Raw genomic sequence first — 9745 nt, forward strand, 5'->3', positions numbered from 1 at the left:
GACTAACGACGGCTCCACCGTCGGTCCCTGATGAGCTGCTTTAATTGGCAAAGCAACAATTGAAGAAAGCCTCGTGGCCGTTAACACCGTCAGTATAAGCTACACCTGTAATGGAGAAACTCCTCGGTCTGCTGCCTTCATATAAAGTCACCTCACCCGTGGCTGAATAGACTGTTGACATGTGGGCATCGCTGGATTGAGAAAGGCCCCTGGTTCCCCCCCCCACGCATCTGCAGCGGTGCACGTCTGTCACCGCTGCTCCCGCTATCGCGTCGGCATGTTGCGCAACATACTTTAAATACTACGCCAGCGAGAACCCATGCGAACGCATTCGAGTGGAAATGCAGACGTGCCGCGACACGCCTGGTGTTTTGACAGTCGGCTGGTGTTGTACGTCGCACTCAAGCACCTCCACCTAAATGTGTTGTATTGTACACCCCCCCCCCCCCTCCCCACTGAAAAACACTAACTTATATAACACGGCTTCACACCCATCAATCTGCACGACCGGTGTTTACGTTTGACCCTCACTGTTTCTCTTGGAAAAGAAAAAGGGGCCGAGGCGCTCGTGCACAAACACGCACAAAGCCCTGCATTTCTGAAATGCCACTGCTGACTGTAACACACACACACACACACACCGTGCACATGCCCAACAAAAGCAGAGGGGGGCTGCTGTCTTATCGTCTGCAAACAAAATATGGCAGCCAGGAAACACTGTGTTTGGACAGTGTGTGGATAAGTTGCACCGGGGGCCTCAGTTGGGACTTGTCACTGCGAGACAAGTCCTTCCTCTCCTTTCACACACATTTGTGTCGAAACACGTTTCAGAGGAGGCGTGTCCCCCGCGCAAACCATGAGGGAGTGAAGATTTCTGAGTGTTTGCTCATTCCACTGATAGGAAATAAAGAAGTTGCATCAATAAAAATATCACAACTGTACAGCAATAGGCTGTAATACTGCAATTACAGTAGGCTGGGGAATTCAGCAGTAAAATGATAATGGCTTTCCATTACAGGCACGGCAATAAAGACATTTGCAGCCACATTATCTACACCTATTGATGTTTTTTTTGTCGTTACTTTTTCCAGCCAATTTCAGTTCTATACCACTCCTATCGATCTGGTGTGAAAAAGCGGGGAAGTGGTGCACAGATATGAAGGCGGGAGGACGAGTGTCTGTGGCAGAGGGCCGGAGATCAGCAGCATTGTTCGCTGGCGTCTCCTTGTCTTCATCCATTGTCCAGTCTGTGCTAAACGGGGCTTTTCTTTGGTAAACTTTGAACCTGGTGAAAACACGCTGACCTTGACTTGCGGAGAACATTCATGTCGCAAAAAGGAGAAGTTTGAGACCCGGTAGAGTCTGTGCTTAACATGCATCTGTTGTATTTAATGGCTCTATTTTGAGAAACCAGGTCAATCTGTGAGCATCTTTCTCTCCCGAAGCCCCAAAATACAACCTCTAGTGCTTCTCCCAGGTGCGCATCATTACCTAAAAGCACGCTGTGTCGGGGCACACAGCTGAGCATATGTCAAGAATTGCTCAAGCAGGAGATGGTTTTTATTTATGGTGTCCTGTTATAAAGCCTCATTGTTGATGCTTGCTGCGGGCTTCATCCCGCGCGCTCTTCTGCCTCCCTTTCATCCGACGTCGTTAGCATCAAGTTGTGATCAATGTTCCTTAAAAAAAAATCCTCTCTGCATCAAGATCTTCACGCTGGATTTTTTTTTTTTTTTCAGACAATAAAATCAGAGCCAGGAGGAGGAGGAGGAGGAGGAGGAGGATGATGAAGGGAGCTTGGTGGAGTGACTGCCACCTGCCACTTCATTCAACTGCATTTTAATCTGGGGTGTCTGGAGGAAACTCGTTCCGCAAATGACTTCACCGGAGGAGTGGCAGAGATTTGAGGTGCTGATGTCTTGTAACAGATCACCTGCATATGAACTATTCGCTTTCTAATGGGAATCCATATTCATCTTCCTCTCCAGAAGCTCTCCTGTGGGGATGCAGATGTGCGGTTGCTTTTATATCTCCTCCTTATCCACGTCTCCACCCAACCCTAATCAAAACCCCCACACATTTTAAGGCCCGAGACCATCCGCTCACTCATATTGAATTGCCATTGCTCCAATGTTGAGTTTATGGACCATCTTTGGGATTATTAATGACACGGCACAGAGTTATACATATGAATATGGAGATCAGCCACATTGTGCATGCGCTTTTCTATATAAGAGGGTAGATCGAAATCTCTTACGTCTCCTTTGACTGATGGCACCACCCCTCCTGCTCCACACACGTTTCTTAATAACGTGCCGGCTCTGCTCCCATTTTATTTGTATTTAAAAAAACCTAAAAAAAAGCACTCGTGAATGATAATTCCCCCCATGCACATAGACTCATCCAGCTAAATCTGTTCATTCTGTGGCAAAGATAAAGGGGTCATCTTCATGCTACAGGGGATCGTATTGGAAGCATAACAGGTTTAGTTCTGGAGGTCCGTCTTCAATGTACACAATTTGCGTTTTTATTCAGGAATCTTGAAGGGCACATTCATGCTCGTTGGTGCCATTTCAGGAGCGTGCGGCGCTAAGTGTGTGATGCCCAGTAGAGATATGTAGGATGAATTATTACAGTGGAGGCTTTTATTTATTAACTGGCACTCGGAAGTTGGGAGCAGGCCAACTGTTGCTGTCCCATTCAGGGGCCTATCATCAGTATTGTCGAAGGGCAGATAAATACTGTATGGCTGCATTCATGCTTACAGATAAAATATGGTCTCGCCGTCTGAATCTGAATTAGCGGAGAATTATAGTCCAGCCGCGCAAGGGCTAACAAAGACACCAGGAAGGGGATGAACACCATTTTTGCACGTCAAGGTCAGATTTACCTTGTCACTCAGCTTTTGTATATTGTCTTATTCTATACTCTTTACAACTGTAGAGCTGGGTCATCCACCAGCCTAACATCTCTTTTGTAAATAAATAAATACAGGTAAATAGATATAGAAGACCGTCCAGTACCATAGAAGTGGATGGCTAGGGAAAAATGGCCAGTAAAACTTCGGCAGCCACAGTGTTGTTAGTTGTGTAATTAAAACCGGGTTATATTGCCTACTTTCTCACTCCATTCATTCATTCAACAACAGCAGAAAATAATTATACATATATATATATATATATAATAAGAGAAATAATATAAGAGAAAGCTATGTTTCTGAGGAAGAAGAGCATGCTGAGGAAATGTCTGGATTGAGGCCCTATGTGTATGAAATGATACGCTATACTGGGGCTGCTACTAAGGATGGAGAGATGATGACTTCTAACATCCAATAGGAATATTGGAAAAGCTCCTTAGCTATTGTTAGATTGTACATATGAGCGAGTCGGTGACATTTCGAGCAACATATACACAAGATTAGATGATTAAAGCACTAAAAATACCTGGGGATATTATTAGCATTGGCAGAGATTGGCAATTTTAGCCTGCACATGTTAGCATTTTGTTCAATACTTGTTTATATATGAGTCAATTAATGGAAAAAAAATAAAAATCCAAATGAATATAAATATCCTAATAATAAATTTAAATATTTCCCAAAAGAATTGACCGTATGTTGAGGTAATTTAAAAAAAGAATTGTGGTTGTGAAAATTGTTGAGGGTTTTCAACATAATACAGAGAGGGGATGTGCAAATAGAACCATTTCCTGTGTTGATGTAATTCCCTGCGGGACTCAAGGTCAGAGTTCACCTTTGTTCTGCTTTGACCATGCAGATGGGCACTTTGGAGATCTACGAGTCATTATCATGAGAGGCGCGGCTGTTTTTTCCGTTTTGCATAATGTCTGCTGTGTGTGTTCTCTTTGCTATTCTGTCATTTATTTTACCACAACAACCACGACACAACGGTGAGTGACACTGACTGTCCTGTGTCGCTCTGTGTCGCACACCGACTGCCTCACATCTCAGCGGCTCAGCATCCGATTTGTCTGGAACTCTTCGAACTCTCTCCCAGTGGAGATTATTATTTAAGTCAAGCAAAGCAAAGCAAAGCGAAGCCAGGGACGTGTGGTTGTTGTTGTTGTTGTTGTTGTAAATCCTCCTGTATCATCCTGACCTATGGTGGTAATGAGTGTCATCTGCACATGCTTTTGGAGACCTCTGCAATATCAGCTGATAGTCATGTTTGTTCAGGGTTGTTATCCTGGGTTTAGAAACAGCCTGGGGTAAACAAGAGGAAACAGAGCGCCTACACATAAGGCCTGCCTCTCTTTATTCTCTCTCCCTCCCTCTCTCTCTCTCTCTCTCTCCCTCTCTCCCTCTCTCTCTCTCTCTGTTTGTTTTACAGTAAAGTGATGCTGCATCATCTGCCAAACAATTTCTGCGAGAACCGCGCCACTGCAGCACGAACTGCAGCTCGGAGTTTTTGGAGATAAATGTGTGCCGTCGCAGCGCTGTGAGCAAAGCGCCTCGCTCAGTGTCTCTGCTGTGTTTTTATTTGCAAGCGGTGATTTCATCTCACAGTCTTCACACCAGTCTCAGAAATCCAATAAAGATGACTGACTACATTTTATCACCGCAGGATTTATCTTTTGTGGAAGGCTTACAAGCTCAGCCTGGTAATGTGGAAAAAAAAAAAAGCAGAAATATGAAGAAGTGCAAACCTGGTATGATGTGCGTTTTGCTCGGAATTGTGCGGAGCGGCTGGAAACTGTAATTCAGCAGCGCTTTTACTGCGGAATAAAACAACCAGACAGCTGATTTGTTTTACCGCCGACACTGTTTCGTATGATTTGTCATGTATAGGGCATCATTCATGCACTGCCAGCTTGAGGGGTTGTTACCCAATGCAAACCAACAGCCTGACATTGGTTCCTTGGCCTAGTGACTCAGGAAAAAAAGCCTGTTTGACCTTTGACATTTGTCATTATCCACTCGCAACATCATAGGGCAGACAATCAGGGGATCAAGGCCGGCCAGGAGAAATCCTGTCCCCAGACATAAAAAAGGATGCGCACCCCCTCGTTGCCAGGAATTCAATTTCACTCAGCCAACATCTGCCAGAGATAAGTGAAACATAAACAACATCGCACCCGCACACCCCAGGGCTTTGTCCTGGAGAGATTCTGTGGTACTGACACATCTCTTAATTACAACCATGACATTTGTGCCCAGCCTTCTTCTTCTACTTCTGTTCCCCTCTTTTTTTTTTTTTTTTTTTTAAATAAAGAATCCAAACCAAAAAAGAAATATTTAAATGGAAAGAGAGGCAAAAGCAAAGAGTCTGAGGGGTCATTTTCAGTCATAATGGGAAAAGTAATCCATTCAAATGCAGCATTAAACACACACACACACACACACACTCTCATCCTCGGGGGAAACATAAAAAAAATGTCCTTCCAAACAAATACGTGAATTTCTGTTCAAACCCAGGTGTCGAGGCCACTGAAGAGACTCAAGCCTTGGGGTCAATGCTACTGTAGTAGGAGCTGAAGGCTCCATTATGGTTGAGATGACGCAGACATCCAGAGTCCTGCTGTAATCCTCTTGAGACCTGACTCACTCCTTCACCAGTAAACCTTATTAGAAAAACCATGCTGTTTATATTGAGTGAGTGGGAGACAGTGGTGCAAACCTGTACCCATATATACAGTAAACTGTTTATCTCTGTAGGGTTTTATACACATCTTAAGATCCTCGGAGATGAGTGAGTCTATTTATCAGACTTAGGAATGTTCTTCATAATCTATTCTTATATAACTTGTTCATATTTGCAAGAAGCATTTTAAAGCCTTTTTTTTTTTTGAATAAATGAAACTTAGCCAGGGAAAGTTCAACCACATGTTTATTAAATGACTGTGAGACGTCACAGTATTTCTAGCTCAATGTTTCACAGGTGATTAAATAAATGAATACGATTGGCGGTCCACATAAATAATCAGCGACATGGTTTCTTGCATAAAGTTTATTTTGAAAAGTAATTAAGACAATGAAATACAATACTAGCACCAAGCCTAAATAAAGCCTCAAGGAATCAATCCGTCAAACAATTAGTTCATTAAACAAACGAGGCTGCACGGCCAAACTTAACGTCTTATTATACCATACACAAATGATTATTTTTTAATATAAATTTTTGAATTGAAAATCCTTCTTTTAACATTCAACGCTCCCTCCATAACTTGGCTCCTCCGTATCTCACTGACCTCCTCCACACTCGCACACCTTCTCACATTCTCCGTTATTACTTATTCAGATCATGCATTTTACATTCTTGTGTCATTTTCTTGTTGATTTTTTCATCTTATCGTTTTACCTTTGAATTCTTTTTATTGTTATTATTTTATTATTATTATTTGTATAGTAGAAATGAAAAGGAATCCAGAAAAAAATGCAATGACAGTGCTTTAGTTTGCATAGCTTGTGTTTCTAACCCGTATCTCATTGTATGCACACTTAAAGAATGCTGTAAAGTAAAATATTGCAGTTCTTTTTGTGGCACGGACCCAAAAGGAAAAGCTCCAGTGTCAATACAATCGATGCAGACCTGCTAAGGCTGATAGCCCTCCAAAATAATCTTGGAGGCAATAACTGAAGGTTGAAATTCTACATTTTATAAAAAAGTATAAAACAACTACGCTGCAGAGTACCATCACGCCTCTGTTGGTGTTTCTTTTCCAATTTAGAGCTTTCCGTCACATAACAACCTTCTAAAACTAAAATAAAAAAAAACAAAAGTCAAAACCTCTGAACCTCTAACCCTGTGGGAATATGATAAAATGTCAGGCAAAAGCACAACAAAGCAAACAATAACAGTCGTGTTATTCGGTGTCAATATGAGACTGGGCAACACAGCGGCAGTCTCCGCTCTGCGGGGACACACACGCATGAATAGCTGTGGGTCACGGTTCTTCACATATATGTGTTACAACAGCCAGTATTGGCAAAAGGGGGGTGGGGGGGGGCTGTACGTAATACACCTGTAGGCCAGGGGGAGACACGGGGGACAAAGCTGACATTCATGCCAGATATTTAAGCGAAATATGTCTCGAGGACAGATCAGGTGAGGAAACATGAGATAAAGGCCCTGCAGTATATTCTGTGTGCACAAATACATTATTTTCAGTAGAGACGCCGATATGAACATGTCTCAACTTTTGATAAGTGGGTCAAACTGGTCTTTGAAGTAAACTGTGAATCTCCATCGTCCAGACGAAGCTCCTGAATCCTGAAACAGTAGTTGATGGATGTAGGATCCACTCAAACCTGGCAAGGCTTTCTCTTCTTTCCTCCAATCAAGTATCAAACAACAAAGAGAACATTGGCACACGGTTTATCTTTCATCTGTGTTTTGATTATTTTTTTTTTCCCCACTCTTGGTTTAATGTGAATAATTCAGTCGAGCTGCAGCAACTTCAGTCGTCTCAACGGCTCCCAGGTTTTGGTTGCTAGGTAACAATGGATGCGTCATGCCAGTACTCCCCTTATCCATACGAGGCCTGTTTGTCTGTCGGTATTACTAAATCATTAAATACTAAATTATTTACATTACCTTTTTCACTAAATAAAAGATACCAGATTATGCTAGCAATGTATACAACATCTATTTATTTAAATATTCAGTCCATATTAAAATGACTGAAAACTGGACTCATGTTACACATTTTGCCAACTTATCCTGGACATTTCCAAGAATGATTTATCAGTGAATATAACTAAACATGTCCAATAGATAGTTTGTCTGTTACAATAACAATAACAACTAAATACAAAGACCACCTGCTTTTCTTTTCTTCTGATCTAAACTAATTTTATACATAAAAACAACCACTAATGTCTTAAAATGTCTTCAGTCAGACACAAAAACTCACATTTATAATGTGGACGTCGTCTTTAATCATCAACATGTTACAAAGACTATTTTAAGACAAAATGCTCTTTAACTGTCTTTTTCCTTTTTGTACTGTTAATAATTATTGTGCATTATTTCAATTTTGAGAAAGACTGCTTCTTATTTGAGCCCAACATGTGGTTATACTTATTTTAGGGTCATTTACTGTCCAAACCAGGCTATCCATGACAAGAGCTGTGTTTTATTTAGATTTGTTTCAATTCAAACACACGTCAGTCAATTGTCAATTCTAGCAACCGAATATCTGTGAATCAGTTCGTATTTATTTTCAAAACAAAGGCTCTGAATTCTGTATGAATTTGTGAAGATAAGCAAATCATTAGAAAAACACTTTTAGACAAACAATAGACTCTTGTGAGAATGGGAAATAATTATTCTGGGCCATAATAATGAATCGTAAAGATAACCTAAAGAGACAGATAACCCAAATAAAAGAGCCGGTACTCAAAATAGTAAAACTAAGAAGCACTTTGTTACATCTGGAATAAATATCACAAGAAAAGGCTGAAGTCAAACCTGAGAAAAAGCCGAGAGACCTCCTGCTATCTCTGAGAAAAATCCCAGATTCTTTGCCCGCAGCAAAAATTAGAGTAGCCTTTCTAACTCCTCACCTCCTCTGACCCCCCATTATGACTCTCATACAGTCCCCGGAGTTCAAACTGCTCATCTTCTCTTTAACAGCAGACGTGACCGTCGGCCTGCTTCTCAGCTGTCATCAATAACGCGAGCATGTGCTGTACCTGCGTGTGCAGCGTTACTGGTGCCCTGGCTTTAAGATTTATTGCTTATTGAAGTATGTGAGGAACACGTAATGCAATAACCTTATGCTGATGGAATAATATCATTTTCTCCTCACTGCCTCAAAGGAAAATGTAGCCCACTATTATCACTAAGTATTCTCTTGAGGTAGAAGAAGAAGGGGGATAAAAAACAAACAAACAAACAAACAAACAAACGAAACTGAGAGCATAAAGGCAGCATTTGTGTTCTCTGTGTCAGTTGCATTGGGAACAGAATCAGTATTCATGCAGACTTGTGGTTATTTGGTGTGCAGACCTCATTATATTAGCATACCAGGAGGTAAATGACAAATAAATGCAGCGCTCATCACCGTCTCGATTTCTACTTGACAATACATGTTCTGCATGAATGAATATTGATGCGCAGCGCTCCTTTTTTTTTTAAGTTAACGCACCCCGCTTTTTTCTTCTTCTTTTTTTTTAGGAAAAACGGATGAGGTTTAAAAAAGAGAAGCAGCAGCAGCAGCAGCAGCAGCAAGGAGACTTGTAAGTAGTGCATTGTTAACACTGAGAGCATTTCCTGCTGGTAGTCAATAAACAGGATGCTTGCTGTGTCATCCCAGACGTTTGAAGACAGCTGCCGTATGGCAAAGAGGAACAGCTTGGTGTCTGCCACTTTGAGCCCAAATCTATTCCTGGTATTTATCCTCTTTTTTTTTTGATGAAATGGATGTAAGAAGTGAAGAGCCAGCCACCGCCTCCCCCGCCTCCCCCACCATCTCTCCTCAGCGCCTTCTCCTTGTAGCTAGTTCCTCACACCTCTTTTGTTCGACACAAAGCACATTACACTGTACGGCGGAGCTAAAAAACGTCACCGTCAAGTGAATATGCAAATTCAAGTCGGAGGCGCGGAAACGTTAAAGGAACAATTCGGCGGTTTTGATCAACGTGCTCGTCTCCTTCCGCGCTCAGAGTTTAAAAACGATGCCGCCGTTTAAAAAAGAGTGTTTTCACGTCATAATTATCTGCATCCAGATAAGTCTTAGCTCTGTTTCTGAAGTAATCCGTGTCCACAAGCCTACACGTGTCATT

General features: G+C 41.8%; 1 long non-coding RNA gene across 1 annotated transcript; it reads left to right on the plus strand.

Moving 5' to 3' along the window:
* The first annotated feature begins 1746 nt into the window (after positions 1-1746).
* On the plus strand, positions 1747-5218 carry LOC131467165 (uncharacterized). Its single transcript, XR_009241477.1, has 2 exons — positions 1747-1908; positions 1989-5218. It is a non-coding gene; the product is annotated as an uncharacterized LOC131467165 (long non-coding RNA).
* The last annotated feature ends 4527 nt before the right edge of the window (positions 5219-9745 follow it).

This window comes from Solea solea, chromosome 1 (genome assembly GCF_958295425.1).
Source record: "Solea solea chromosome 1, fSolSol10.1, whole genome shotgun sequence".
Classification (NCBI taxonomy): Eukaryota; Metazoa; Chordata; class Actinopteri; order Pleuronectiformes; family Soleidae; genus Solea; species Solea solea.